Here is a 15,798-nt window from a genome sequence, read left to right as displayed (position 1 = left end):
CACAAATGTGTTGTGGGCATAGGGAGTGCCAAACAGCACATGGGGTACCCGGATCTGAGACTGTCTCGTGATCCAGCCTGAAGAACTACACTCAGATGTAGCAACTGCCAAAGCCACACACAATAGCTTCTAGGAGTTCTGAAGACGTCTTAGGCTAACTTTACCTACAAAGAGGCATATGATCCCTTCCAGGGTCACCTGTGACAATAAAAGGTACAGCCACTTTGATTGTGCCATATGATGAGATGGACTAAAAGAAAGAATGGAAGGGGGCGCCTGGGTGGCGCAGTCGGTTAAGCGTCCGACTTCAGCTCAGGTCACGATCTCGCGGTCCGTGAGTTCAAGCCCCGCGTCAGGCTCTGGGCTGATGGCTCAGAGCCTGGAGCCTGTTTCCGATTCTGTGTCTCCCTCTCTCTCTGCCCCTCCCCCGTTCATGCTCTGTCTCTCTCTGTCCCAAAAATAAATAAACGTTGAAAAAAAAAATTAAAAAAAAAAGAATGGAAGGAAGGAAGGAAGGAAGGAAGAAGGAGAGGAGAGGAAAAGAGAGGAAAGGAGAGGAAAGAGAAGAGGAAAAAGAAAAGGAAAGAAAAGGAAAGGAAAGGAAAGAAAAGAAAAGAAAAGAAAAGAAAAGAAAAGAAAAGAAAAGAAAAGAAAAGTACCTGGACAAAACTCTGAATGATCTGTGTGCATTTAAGACAAATGCACAGTCCAGAGTCTTGGGAAGCATAAGCAGGCATGCTAGGGAAGTGGGAGCCATTGCCGGAAGGTTTTCTAAACCCACCTTCCCTTGTCCCCACCCCTTCTCATCCCAAATGGTGTCAAGGCTAGGAAGAGGCCCCATTTCCCGACATCACCACACCAGGAGGGGACGGACAGGTCACAGACACACTGTCTGTCAACCCCCATTTCCGGAACTCAAAACCCATAGTCGCCTTTCGATAATATTAAAAAGAGGGAGAGCATTTTGCATGAAAACATGTTTTAACTGTATTTGTAACACTCGATAAATAAATTACAGGTTTTATATCATTCAGAGGGAGCTGCCAGGGATGTATTCAGTTATCAACTTCGCACGCTTGGGAGAATGAATTAAATGCCCGCCCGTGTTGAAGGCTTGGGGATTATTCAGCCAGAATAGGCTACTGAAAAGTTTGGACAGTTCTGTAGGCATTTCAGGATAAGCAAGAACAGTTTGGTAGAAGCCACGGAGGGCAGACGATTCTGTCCTGTCCATTTACAGCAGCTTATAAATTCCATAAAAAGGAAATGAATTATGCATTATTGGGTTTACATAAGGTCACCCAGTGAACTTTGACCCCTCTCTTTTCTCATTTGGCTCAATTATTAGATGAAATGACAGATTTGATCTCTTTTCAAATTGTATTAGAGAGGGTCTCTTTATTTCACCCTCTAGCAGCAATCAGCTGACAGGACGAGGCAAGTGCATTAATTATGATTGATTTAGAGTGTCTATAGGGTGATTATTTCTAGAATTCTACTCCTGAGCCAAAACCTTTTGACCTATTTCAGGCCACACAGCAAATTAATCCATAAGAAGATTTAAGGGCAGGCTGTTCAGGACAGCAGTTTTCCTCTTGTATTTGCAATCAAAACATTTAAGACACTCCGGGCAATCCAGAGGGATTGAATTACCAGAACACTCCACGGTGAAGACATTTAACAACCTGACAACTCAGTTGAAAAACATCTCATGCATAATAACCAAAAATGGCTCTGAATTAGCCCCCCAAAACAGGGAAAGACTCCTAACTCTCTCCGCTCTGAGCTAATGGGATAGCATAGAAAAAAAAAAAATCTTTTTTTATGAGTGTGTGAATTTGTCACGATTGGAGATTCAGAATAACATGTCTGTTGTTGGGACATTCAATCTCCCTCTCGTCTTTCCAGTGGATTAAAAATGACAGTACTAATTAAAGAAGTAAAGAAAAGAGACCACTGTCAGTTGCAACGTATAGGCTTGAATTATAATAAGGCTCCGATGAGGAGGAGGAAGAAAAGTTGGAGAAGTGTCATCATTAGGGATTTCTTTCTAAGTACGGAAAAGCATCCTGCAGATAAATTCTATTTAAAGAGAGATTGTTTGACCGTAATTTTCATCCCTGAGTCATTAGATCCCAGGAAGGATTAAAGGGGAGATGCATCTAGAATCGATGCCAGCAGATCAGTGAACTCAGTCCTACTCCCTGCCATCCAATGTCCCCAAATGGTAAAGAAGAAGGAGTTTAGGCAATGACTGAATGAATCCTGCCTGTGGCGCTTATAAACTGTGTGACCTAGAGCAAGTGACTTGACCTCCCTGATCTCCGCTTCTTTCCCCCCTATGGTGTGCGAATAATACCCACCTTACTGCAGAGTTGTAGGGAAGATTAGAGACCATATGTGTTTAGAGAAACGAAAATATTTTATTGCTGTTATTTATAATCCTGCATTGCCATTTATGGAGGCAGGTCATGGGAACTGAAGAGTCTTTTGTTTGCTGAAGTCAAACAAAATTTCTACCCTCACTTGAAAATAGCAGTAAGGAACAGAAGGAGACAGAAACTGGGGGAGAGCTGTGTAGTTCAGCATAAGAAAAGAAAGTGGTTGGGGCGCCCGGGTGGCTGGGTCAGTTAAGTGTCTGACTTCAGCTCCGGTCATGATCTCCTGGTTTGTGGGTTCGAGCCCCACATCGGGCTCTGCACTGACGGTACGGAACCTGCTTGGGATTCTCTCTCTCTCTCTCCCTCTCTCTCTGCCCCCACCTCCTGCTCTCTCTCTCTCAAAATAAATGAATAAACTTAAAAAAAAAAAAGATCATGGATAAGCTCAGAGACGGAGACTTGGAGGGTGGGGTTTGAGAGGCTCATAATCACTTGAGGGGGCAGGAGAGAAACCTGGTGTCCTGTGTCCCCATGAGCGGCTGTCATACTTGCAGAGGAAGCTCTGAGTATTTCAGTTGTTTTCAGGGACCAAGTGCGTGAGCACAAACGTCAAACGAAAGGGAATCGTACAGATCGTGGCAAACTAGAACACCTGTGAGTCGCTTCAAAGGGCTAAAACTTAGTTCCTTACAAAAGCATCGTGCAGGCCAAATCCTGCGTCTGGGATCCAAAGAGGCCGAGATGGGGAGTTCAAAGCTGCGTTCGGGGCGCCTGGGTGGCGCAGTCGGTTAAGCGTCCGACTTCAGCCAGGTCACGATCTCGCGGTCCGTGAGTTCGAGCCCCGCGTCAGGCTCAGGGCTGATGGCTCAGAGCCTGGAACCTGTTTCCGATTCTGTGTCTCCCTCTCTCTCTGCCCCTCCCCCGTTCATGCTCTGTCTCTCTCTGTCCCAAAAATAAACGTTGGAAAAAAAAAAATGCGTTCGTTCTTTTAACCCCACGGTTCAGCCCACATTTGCCACTGTAACACTGCCTTATAAAGACCGAGCCAGCCGATGCATTTGCTTCTTGAGAAATCAGTTATATTCAACAAGGATTGTGGGGCAGCCAAGCTGTCATTATCCTGAGGCCTGGTCATCAGTTATAAAGCTAATAAGTACCAAGCAGCCCATCAGTGGCCGTTCTCAGGCTCACTCATACAGTTCTCGGATGATTACATAACCAGGAATGTGCGTGGCTTAATGAAAGCTTAAAAAATAACCCAAACAAGCACACGGCTGAGGACTTTGCTGGATCACCAGCATGAAATAAATAGAAAAGCCTGGAGACGAGGGAGGAGACAACATCCATTTCGAGATTTGGAGATGGCCTCCCCCACCCCCACCCCCACCCCCCCCTCCAGCAGACTGATGGAGGCTTGATGTATGGCTTACCCATTGTTATCATTTGGATGGGCAATCAAACACAGATATCCAAATAAATATGAGAAGGCCGGAGCCAGTGCTAATAGGATCCTGGGCATAAAAGGCTTAACACGCGCCCATCATTCTAGGAGAGAGCTACAGCCTCCATTCATAAGCCAAAGGGGACTATTTCTTGAGCAGTTACCTTCAACAGAGCCATTTGCAAGGCATGCTGAGGAGGCAGGGATGAAAGGAAGAAGAGGTTTCCACCCTGGGGTGAAGGGGGTCTACCATCTGGGGGGGTGGGGAAGGACAGTGAGAAGCAATGCAAAGTGACCGTGGGTCCAGGCAAACCCAGGTCAGAGAGGTGACCTCAGGTTAGTAGGAGGCAGTCAGAGGAAGGCGTTACAAGAAGTCTAAGAACTCGGTTCTTGAAGAAAGGAGGGAAAGAAGCAGAGACTCTGAGTTGAGATTACCTTTTTGAGATGAGTTTACGCCTTTGGGGTGAGGTTACCCCTTTGAATTATGATGACCCCTTTGGATTAAGATTACTTTTTTGGGATAAATTTACACCTTTGGTTTGGATTTACCCTTTGGGGTTAAGATCACACTTTGAGTCGAGTTTACCCCTTTGGGTTGAGATTATCCCTTGGAGTTGACTTACCTCTTCGGGTTAAATTTACCCCTTTGAGTTGAGATCATCCCTTTGGGTTGGGTTTACCCTTTTGGGTTAAGATTACCCCTTTGAGATTACCCCTTTGGGTTAAGATTACCCCTTTGGGATAGGTTCACCCCTTTGCGTTGAGATTATCCCTTTGTGTTGAGTTTACCCCTTTGGGTTGAGTTTACCCCTTTAAGTTGAAGTTACCCCTTCGAGCCGAGATTAAATAACGTTTATCGAGCTCGCCCAATGTGCCAGGTAACGCTGAAGGGCTTTACATGTATTAACACATTTAGAACAACATAGCACCGTTCTGAGGCTGAATCTGTCATTACCCCCTTTTTCCAAATGAAGAAAGCAGAGGCGCCCGGCACTTAAGTCACTTTCCCAAGGTCACGCAGCTAGTACGTGGTAGGGCCAGGATAAAACCCTGCACTGGGGTCCCAGAGCCTGTGCTGTTAATCTCTCCTCCAGGCGGTCCCTCTTACGGTCACGGTTCTGGAATTTCTAAGTGGAAGCATTTGCAAGGTGGTTCCGAAAGACAGGACCAAACAGAACGTGTAGAGACTCAGCACCAACACTATACTAAGTCCAATGGCCCGGGAGCAGGCATACTTAAGTAGGGTGTCATCCCAGAACATGAGGAATCAATTCGCCAAGGATCAAACCAGTTTCCACTGAGCAGGCACTATCTCCCCTCTCCTGGAGGGAATGAGAGCATGAAAATAAGTCCGTGTCCTGTACCATGATGGATAGCTTTCCATAGGGGTGTAAACTTCCAAGAGGTTTTAAATGGCCAACAGCCCTGGGACAGGTACCATGTAGGCACAGTTTGCCTACGGCGAGGCACTAGACTAAACGTTCTCCGCCAGGGGCGGGGTGGGGAGAAGGAAGGAACAAAGGGAGGAGAGCTTAGGAACGCCATAGCGGGGCCAGGATGGAAGTCCAAGCTGCACTTACCGTTCTTGGAAAATGGCAATGGCAGTGCCCTTCTGTGAAGCCGTTAAAGTGAGAGAAAAGCAACACAGAGATCTCGAGTCATGGGGAAAAGAGGCTAAGGATCTAAGAGGTATGGGAGAAGGCATGCTTTAAAGGCTTTAAAGGCTGCCAGCTATCTGATATGCATGGGGGGGGGGGGGGGGACATCAAGGCAAAGGTAGTTGGAGCTGAAGAGAGTGGGTAGAGGAGAAACAGGGAAGGGGATCAGGAGTTGCCCTGTGCTTCCTGGTGCCCAATGGTCCTCTTCTTGACCGGGCCCGGTGTGATAGCTGCAAAGCTGGCAAGGGACTGTTCCCCTGAGACTACCGGAGCCCCTCCAACACATGTCTCACCCACTGGACACTGTCAGATCGGGGACAGGCGGAGGTACACACAGTGTGCAAGAAACCCAGATCTCCGATCTGCGGCCCCTGCTCACTCAGGCCCAGAGTGAGAGCTTCCCTGCCTCCTGAGGCATCCCTTTGGGAAACAAGGCCAAAACAAGCCTGGGCGTTACCCTTTCGGTGGCATACAGATAAAGCAAAGAGGAGGGAAAAACCCCGAGATGCGCCCTTCCCGTCCTCCGGATCTGGGAAGATCTTGACCTGCGAGGGGATAGCAGGTGACGTAAGTGACCTCCTAGTGGCAGGCCATGATGAGAGCTGGTGGCTGCTACCCCAGGGAGCTGCAGCCACCCCGGAGGAGTATCCGTCTAGGGTTGCCAGATTCTTATGGGTGCCTTCCTGATGTTTAACGTTGGCAACTAATTTTTAGAAAACATGGCCAGGGGAGCCTGGGTGGCTCGGTCGGCGGGGCGTCCGACTTCAGCTCAGGTCATGATCTCACGGTTCATCGGTTCGAGCCCCACGTCCGGCTCTGTGCTGACAGCTCAGAGCCTGGAGCCTGCTTCGGATTCTGTGTCTCCCTCTTTCTCTGCCCTTCCCCTGCTCATGCTCTGTCTCTCTCTGTTTCAAAAATAATAAACATTAAAAAAAATTTTTTTTTTTTTTAATTTAGAAAACATGGCCAAACTCATCTGCAGACCTGATCTGGCCTCCAGGCCACCAGTCAGCTACATACTCTAAGTAACTATATCCGGTGGGCTGCAATTATCCCACAGTAACCAACAACCCTCAAGCTGAGTTCTTCCTCAAGCTGCTTGTACAACATGGGTTGGTGGGACAGGGCAGGGGAGAGATGCATCTGGAGGGTTCTGTCCATCTCGGAAACCCAGAGACCCAGGGTGAAGGAGTCCGTACCTCAACACAGCCACTCCTGCTGGAGGTTACAGAGTGAGGTTGGCTCTTTTTATTGCTTTGAATGCTTATTTATTCTTGAGAGAGAGAGAAGAGAGCGAGGCGGGTAGGAGAGAGAGAGAGAGAGGGAGACACAGAATCCGAAGCAGGCCTCAGGGTCCACGCCGTCAGCAGAGGGCCGGGCGCTGGGCTCAAACTCGCAAGCCAACCGGGAGCTCATGACCTGACCCGAAGTTGGACACTTAACCGACCGAGCCACCCAGGCACTGAGGTTGGCTCTTCAAGCTGCCGCTTGACGTGTGTCATTCCCACGTTCGCGCACACACCGGCGGCCAAAGCCGATCGCGTGGCCACACCCCGTTGTGGGAGGCGGGTTGGGAGAGGAGACCACCCCCCCACCCCCCGAAAAGAGAATTACCCTATGAAGAAGGAGAGTACGGATGAATGAAATTCTTTTAAACAAAGGTCTTCACCCTTTTAAGTGGAACAGCGGTTTGTTTCGAAATAAGATGTTGCTTTGAAGTATGTTGCTTTGAAGATGTTGCTTTCTGGAACACCTCACTGCAAACTCACTTCCCCGTTTTTTTCTTTCTCCTTCTAACCCACCTCTGCCAGTCTAGCGGCGATGGTAAAGACAGGGCGTGCGGGCTGTTCTACTCAGGGAGAAGCGGAAACCAGAAACACGCTCGGTGACCCTCTACCCTTGTCTACAGGGCCTGTCGGCCCGGCTCAGTCCACTTGGGGCAGGTTTACGTGCCCGGGTCCTTTCCAGAGTTATTTCTGCATAAGCCTGGGTATGCCCAAGCTGCCCGTAGGCCCGAAGAATCGTCCCTTGTGACTCCCCGCCTTAAACAGGCTCCAATTAGACACCACTTAATGGCACCTCCAATTTGACTGCGTCTGTCCCAGATTCCACAATGCATGGGAATTCTCCCAGAGATTATTCCTGTTTTTCCCATCCTCAAAACAAGGAGGGGGGAATAATGCATGATTGAAAACTAGCCACCAAATGTTTAAAAAAAAAAAAAAATTGCACATGTGTTGCTTTGAAAACTTATTGCACAGCTGGGGGCATTTAAAGAACTTAATTAACAAGCTTTGGCCGCAATGTGCCCCCTCTTTGGGAGGGGAAAAAAATCACAGTTAAGATTTGTCCAATTAAATGATAGGAGAGTTGGTGGATTCAAAGAGAGGGAGAGAGAGAGAGAGGTGGGGGTGGGGGGGGGGGGGGGCGGGGGGATGCGCCTCCCATTTGAAAAGATTTTTAGTCTGATGGGAGACCAGTAGTCTTGATTAATTCAGTGCTAAGCTTTTCCACAGTTTCCACAAACTCAGAGCACTTAAGAATTTTTAACCCAAATGTAATTATAGGTTTTGATAATCAGGTTTTAGTTAAATAAAGTCCCCTCTTTCCTATAAAATCTGAGGCTGGAATATTCTGTTGTAAAGGAAGCTCCCTCAGACCCCCACTTTTTCTCGCTCCCATGCGGGCGTCCCCCAAGCCCAGGATGGGCGCCCCGTCGCGGTTTCAGCGGGCCCTGTGCCCCCGTGGGCCCCTTCCTCCATAAAAACCTGTCAGAAATTACATTTGACAACTGCATTGCCGTAAAGGTGACTATAATCTGGGCTGGATTCATTTTTACGCGCTCTTTATTATACTATCCATTCGATTTTAATTTAAGAACGGCTTGGAATCCAAACATTCCCGTGGGCCCCCAAAAGTACGGCAGGTCCCACCCCCCAGAGCCCCACGGACAAGTCGGTGCCGCCCGGAATCTCCCATGATGAGCCCAGAGAGGGACCTGGTGTGTGGGGGGGGGGAGTGCCAGTTAGGAACAAGTTCCAAATAACAGGGACTGTGACACAGTTCCCGGTCACGCCATTCCTATCGGTCTAGGCTAAGCGCTTGCCTTACAGCACACTAACCTCCAGCCCCCCGGCCCATACCCCCCCACCCCCCCAAAATTGTTATTCTGACATCATTGGCCTGAAAGAATACCCAGTACAGTAGGCACTCTTGGAATGGTGAGTTTTCTGCCTTTTCCAAGGGGGATGTTCAGCCAAGACAAAAATGCGTAAGGGCAGCAGAGAAAATTCATTTGTATAAGCTGGCCCCCCTACTGTGGAATTTTCAATTATATATATCTAATTATGGCTGTCAGTTGATGGATCCAGAAAAGACATTTTGGTGCCCCCCCCTTTTTTTTTTGTCTTTTCGTCATCTCTTCTGTTAGAATGATTATAGCACACTTACACAACTAATTGCCTTACTGCTGATTAGTGATACAATTATGCAGACCCAGCTCCTTGTGTGAACAACCATCTGCCGAGAAAAAAAAAGTGACACTATTCAAAAACTATCCATAATTTAACCAATGTTATTCCAATGCACTGAGCCCAGACAATCGTCTGGTCTTCATATTTCATACCCACCCTGGCAAGAGGAGGTTGGGTTTTGTGTGCCCAATTCACCTCTTTAGACACCCTGTGAATCAGAAAGAATGAGGGAGAAGAAAGTACTTCAAATGTCAACCCATAGTGGGGAATTGAAGCGTGGTTAACGTCCATTCCTCCTTTGGGTAATTTTTCTTCAAATTTTATACCACTTGGCAATTTTTTGTTTCCTTTCAAACTGCTGAGAAAGTACAGATGTTTTAACTCCCCAAAGTGGGCTTGGGTTTGCTGGGGCTTTTTTTTTTTTTTTTTTGGTGGACTGTTCTCCCCAATTCTTTTCTCTCCTTTTTCTTCATAATGTTTAAAAAAAAAAAAAAGAAAGAAAGAAAAAGAAAAAAGAAGGGGTTGTAAGAGAATGGAAGGCTGACATATGACGTTTCAATAAAGTGTGTCTTTTGTTCCCTAAGGCCAAGCGTAGGGGACGTCAAACTCTGAGCGCTCAGGGACCACAGAGAGGGCACAGGTGGACGGCTGGATGCTGTTCGCCCCAGGGAGGAAACAAAGAGAGAGGATTGGTCTTTCCCAAAGCGCAGGGCAAGATCGGCCTTGTCTGCATGGGGCAAAGAAAAAGCCTGTGAGAGGCAAGAGGGTTCAAAACCGCGAGGCAAGTGCCCGAGTCCCTTCTAGCTATTTGAAAATGAGACTGCGGGTTGTCAGGGCAGAAAAGGAAAAGGCCTGAGGGTCCGAGTGGCTAGGTGCCCCTCGCTGTAGATCCTGATGGCAAATGGCTTTCTGGAGCAAAGAAGGTGCCGGATGTTAAGGAGAGACACTTGGGAAGGAACCCCAGAGAATCAGCTGCCCACCATATGTCCACCCCACCAGCTGAAAGCAGGCTGAGAAAGGGAGGCCTGGTCCGGAGAGCTGCCTGTGGAGGGGCCTCGTCTCAGCCCTCCGACAGGGGCTTCCTCTCCAAGCACAGCTCCTGAAATCTTGGCATCCCAGGACCTGACCCCCCACCCCCATCATCCAGACCACAGAATCAGTCTGGTCTCACCCTGGGGCTCCAGCCTGAGGATCAGCTAGCCCCGCCCCTTGATTTTCTTTCATTCTCTTCTACTCAGGGCTCTACAGAAAGTAAAAGCCTGGTATTGAGTGTTGTCGTTGGTTTTTTGGGGTTTTTTTTTCCCTTTCACTTGTTTGAAAGAAATTTTAATCTCCTGGTCCCTCTGAACTTCTTTTTTTTCTTTAATGTGCATTTATTTATTTTGAGAGAGAGTGCGCACATGTGAACAGGGGAGGGGCAGAGAGAGAGGGAGAGGGGGAATCCCAAGCAGGCCCCTTGCTGTCAGTGTAGACCCCGACGCGGCGCTCAGTCTCACGAACCATGAGATCATGACCTGAGTGGGAATCAAGGGTCAGACACTCAACGGACTGAGCCACCCAGGCGCCTCCCCTACCTCTGAACTTCTTAAAAAAAGAGATAACTTGAGTCTCTGTCAGGCTGACCCGGGCGTGCGCTCTGAAACAGCAAACATAGTACGTGTGTTTGGCCAGTTTTGTCTTCTTGGGTATTTTGTGAAAATAAAATGAATGCTAGCCGTGAATGTTTACGGAGCGCTTCCAGGATGCCAGGCTCTTTTACGCACGGAATATGATTGCCTCATTTTGATCTTTGCAAAATCTTCCAAGGTAGGTACTTGGATTGTCCCGCCGTATGGAGGGGGATCCTTCATTCATATAGGATTAAATAACGGAGGCGGGACACACAGCTAATTGCTGGTAGAGGGAGGATTTGAACCAAAGCCCAGAGCTCTCCAAAGCCAGAGCTCTTAGCCATCAAACACTATCAACATCTCCTCGAGGCCTTAAAGAGTGTGTTTTTGTAGACAGAAGGCGTGGTCGCTCTGTCAACCGGAATATCATCCCCATACATCTGCACCATAAAAAGAGAGATTTGAACTGGGTGTTGTGTGGAAACCAATTTGACAATAAATTTCATTTAAAAAAAAGAGAGGGAGAGAGAGTGATTTGGGAAGCAAATAAACTCTCCTTCCCAAGGAGCCTCTCTCCCGCCTTCTAGCCAATTCTCCCAACTCCTTTTCCAGAGCTTGCATAGACTGAATCATCTGATAGAGTCATCTCATAGGACAACCTCATTGTATCTTCAGTTCTTCGATGTTCCGCAGCCACTGGTCTTGCCAACCTGGTTGGAGAGTAAGATCTTAGAGGACAAGAATCTTCTTTCCTCCTCCTTGTCCTCTACCTCTCTCTCCTCCTTCTTCTTCCCTCTTTTCTCAATAAGGGTTAACTCAGTGCCAGTTTGGGGTCCACGCAAAGTCCGGCCCCGCTTCTAATCGCCTCACCAAAGTGCTGTGGCTCGATCAATAACCCCAGCTGGAACCGAATGCACTTTGGGTTAATTGATCAGAGGCCAAGTTTCTGCAGCTGATGCTTACTGTGATCACTCTAGTAAAAGGCCAAAGCCTTTACTGGTGGGGAAGGTTGTGTCTTTGGGAAGTGGCAACTCACATGTTGGGGATCCTTGGTAAGCATGAGTCCTTTTCCTTGTCCTTAACTCCTGGCAGAGTGTACACGTGGGATTGGGTTGGAGGCGGTTCTCACCCGAGTGAATTCTGAAGCGTTCGCCTCATTGAATCTAAGCCCCAGGGATCCAGGCCCTGCTGGGAGCTCAGACACAGCCTGGTGGGCAGACTCTGATGACTGAGAAGCCACACAGGGCTCTCAAGGAGAAAGATCACCAGACTAAGACCCCTACAGATCAGGTGACCTCACCCCGCAGCAAGCTTTAATCTTGTGTCTGAAAGTGTCGGCTCCTCAACCTGGAGCCTTTCCGCTAAGAAGAATCGGGAAAAGAGTCCCAAGGCTAGACCTTACGTTTGTCTCTTCCCTTACCTAGACACAGGTTCTGGGATGTCCAAAGTCGCCTGAGACTTTCCTGGGGTCCAGATGACAAATCAGACTACTTAGAATGGGCAAGTGGCTCTCCGAATGACACTTAGGTATTTTTTATGTATTGTAGATGGGGAAAAGATCAATGCAGATATTTGGAAGTAAAAGGGGTCTTGGAGGCAGTTAAGTCAATTCTTCACTCAAGGTGGATAAAAATGGAACCACTAGCCTTCTTGGTTATTGTCTTTGTTTTGTTTTGCTCTGTTTTGTTCTCTCCCTTTGTCGTCCCTCATTTCAACTAGAGTCTGGAAGCCTGATTCTTGACTCTTCGTGTTCTACTCCTGGTGTGATAATCAGTGTATCTCAGCTAGCAGAGATGACCCAGCCTCTCCATCCTTCCGTCTAGTCAGGCAACAATTATACATTCATCCGCTTAACCGTCCACCTACCCACTCGCTCACCCAACTCTCCATCTACCATCAAATTAACTACTATATACCAAGCATTACAATAAGTACAAAAATCGAAAGAGGGAATAGCGTTAAATGATTTAACAGTTATGTTCAGAATGCTGAAGTCACATAAGTAGGATTTATTCAGCACTTCTTATGTTCCCAGCCCCACGCTCAGCTTTTTTACACACTTCTCATTGAAGCCTTACAGTGATCCTATGAGACAGGTGCTATAACTTCTCTCATTTTGCCCAGGAAGGAACCTGTTCCACATCACGTGTCTGTGAAGAGGTGAACTCATTCCTCGAAGTGGGACAGTCTTCATACCTAACGCTATTGACCAGTGGGCTACTCCCCGGGCTAAATGGAGTCACTAATGAAGAAAGGACTCGGGAAATTTTCAGAGTTTCCCCGGAGAAGGAGACACTTAGGCTGGGCCTCGAGGGATCAGCAGGAGGTCACCAAAGAGAGGAAAGAGAAGAACATTGCAGCCAGATGGAAGACTGAGGAACGGCTGGTGTGTTCAAGAAGCAAGCAGCTCAGCGAAAGTGGAGGGAAGCATACATGGGGGCAGGTCGACTCCCAGGCAACAACAACAAGGGCAGTAGTAATAATGACTACATCTTATAGGACACTGGCTCTGGTGGCTGCTGTGGCTGGACATCCTGCCATCCTTACAGCCCTCGTGAGGTAAGTTTCATCCCCCTCATTGGAGAAATTCAAGCTCCAGCGTAAATCAAGGTTCTAGCTAAAAAAAGCCTTTAAAAGAAGAATGGTCTGATCCCCAAGTTCACACACTCAGGCTAAGAACATGAGCTCTACAGTCAGACAACCTAGGACAAAAATCCCAGCTCTGCTATTTGCTAGTCTTGTGGCCCTGGGGCACTAACGAAACCTCACTGGGGCTTCAGTGTCCTCAACCGGGTGGGGATAATCATCACCTTATCCATGTTATCCGAGTACTGTTCAGACGACTCGATGGGATAATGGCACCACGGGAATCACAAAGTATGAAGCCTGGCAGTGTATTGAATAATGGTTGGCTATTATTGTTAAGTTGGGGTCCATTTTTCAGGAACATCTAAGAGCCATTTAAAGCAACAGAAATCAGCATCACGAGAAAGTGAGTTCCTGGTTTGATGATAGAGAAGCTCACAGTCATCATCAGTTGAGTCTAGCTCAGGAGTTGAAAACGGACAGCTTTCACCAAAGACTTTGTTGGCTCAAAGAAGCTCCAAGCTTCTCTGATGGTTCTGACACAGCTCCCAGGCCCTCCCTTAAACCGCCAGCTCTGGGGCATTTTGACCTTGGCCCAGGGATGATGTGACGGGCCTCTCTGTGCCAGGCCTCAGCCTCAGACAGGGGAACATTGCCTTATGAGGAAACCCGTGCTCCCTGGACTTTGGCTTCTTGGTCAATGAAGCCCCAAGGTTGAGCTGATTCAGTTTTACCCAGTTTTAGCCGAGCCCCCAGGTCCGAATGAAGGCCCGGTGCTCTCAGGCAAATGTAGGCTTTCTCTCTATCAAGTGCATCGGGCAGAAAGGCAGTGTGAGGCTATTCATATTTTCCCCATGGGATGATGTCTATTAAAATGCAACCCATTTTTAACCCAATCAGCACACACTGCCGTCAAGTCACGGGTCCCAAAGTTCTGTACGCACGCAGCCCGATGTAACTCGATCAGTTCATAAAGAGGGTACTTGTTGCTCGAAATAAGTGAGGGGAAGCATGGTCTTTGCTTAGGGGCATCTCATTTCTGGCGTTGGGGCGGCCATGACCATCATACCGAGAAGACAGGCTGCCTTAGTTTCGGGCCCCCCAGGAACAACCCCCAAAGCAAGCATTTAATGGCAGATAATTTGTCTAGGAGGTGCAAGATCCTGGTAGAGGAGGGGGGGGGGGCGGTAAACTAGGGAAGGAAAGGGTGCCTGGTGGTGTATATCTCATGGAACCAGTCACTGTGATAAGCAAAGGGAGCACAATCCCATGACGAACTCCAAGAAACGGTGTAAAGCATACAGCTCAGAATGAGCCCACGTTAGATGTGAGGGAGCCTGGGTAGTTACATACCAACCCCAGTCATTGTTCCAGAGCTGCTCCTGGGGGCCGTTAATTCCCCCGCACTTCACTTCGGGCCTGCCTCCATGACCAAATGGCCCTCCGAGGGGTTGGAGAAAGCCTCCAGGCCTGGGGAGCAGGGAAGGATACTTGGAAGACAGCTAGCACGTGCTGGAAGAGGAAGATCCCGGGGATGTGAACAAGGGCTGAGGGCACGCCTCATTAACCTTCTTCAAACAAGACTTTTCTACATCAGCCCATTGATCCAGAGGACAGCCGTCAGGCAGCCTCAGGCATCTGATAAAGTCCTTATGCCGTATTATGAAAAGTCTTCACCCAGAATGTCTTTACTCATAGGCACAAATATTAATAAATTTCAACAATGGAGGAGGATATCAGGAGAAATAAAAGGAGCTACCTCGTGACGTGGAAATTTCTACTTGGGTGCGGGGGTGGATGAAACAGGGAATGGGTGTTGGGGGGAGGGGACTTGTCATGGTGAGTATCGGGTGTTGTGTGGTCGTGTCGAATCACTATATTGCGCACCTGAAACGTGTCGTATCACTATATTGCACACCTGAAACGAATATAACACTGTAGTCAACTAACAGCGATTACATAAGAACTTAAAAAAAAAAAAAGAAATTCTACTTCTTGGAAGTTTGCCTCCATGAATACATACGCCTAGCCTACGTACAAAGATGTAGGCGTAGGGAAGGTAAATTTTTACCTCGCTTGTAACAGACAAAAAATGGAAACGGCCAGCTGCCCATCGGTAGGGAAGGGCTGTGAGATCTGCAGGTATTGCAAAGGGCGATAAAGCTTTGCGTATGTTAACATGGAAAATTTTAAGACGCAAGTGAAAAAATCTTGCAGAACAATATGCAATTGTGGTTACCATTGATATAAAGGCCGTGTACGTGTAATGTATTAATGTATTACTGTACAGAATAGCATGTATATACGTGTTGACATATGCTAAAAGATGGGAGAAACATTTCAAAAGATAATGGGGCTTATTTCCGGACCAAGAATAATAGAAAATGGTTTAAGGGGGACTTTCTTCTTTTACCCACTGTAGTGCTGGAATTATTTACTGTGAACATGTATTCATGTACTATTTGTATAATCAAAAACATGAGCGACAGCTGACATCTTTCCACTAATCCAGAAGACCTTTAAGAGGCGATCAAAGCAGAAAGATCAACTAAAACCTCATAGGCGTCTAGGTCATCTGGCGTCGGAAGAGGTGAACATATACCTTCCTGTCTCCCGAGGACATCGTTACAATGGAACACAACGTGATGA

Source organism: Prionailurus bengalensis, chromosome E2 (genome assembly GCF_016509475.1).
Source record: "Prionailurus bengalensis isolate Pbe53 chromosome E2, Fcat_Pben_1.1_paternal_pri, whole genome shotgun sequence".
Taxonomy (NCBI): domain Eukaryota; kingdom Metazoa; phylum Chordata; class Mammalia; order Carnivora; family Felidae; genus Prionailurus; species Prionailurus bengalensis.
This window is presented reverse-complemented; position numbering follows the sequence as displayed.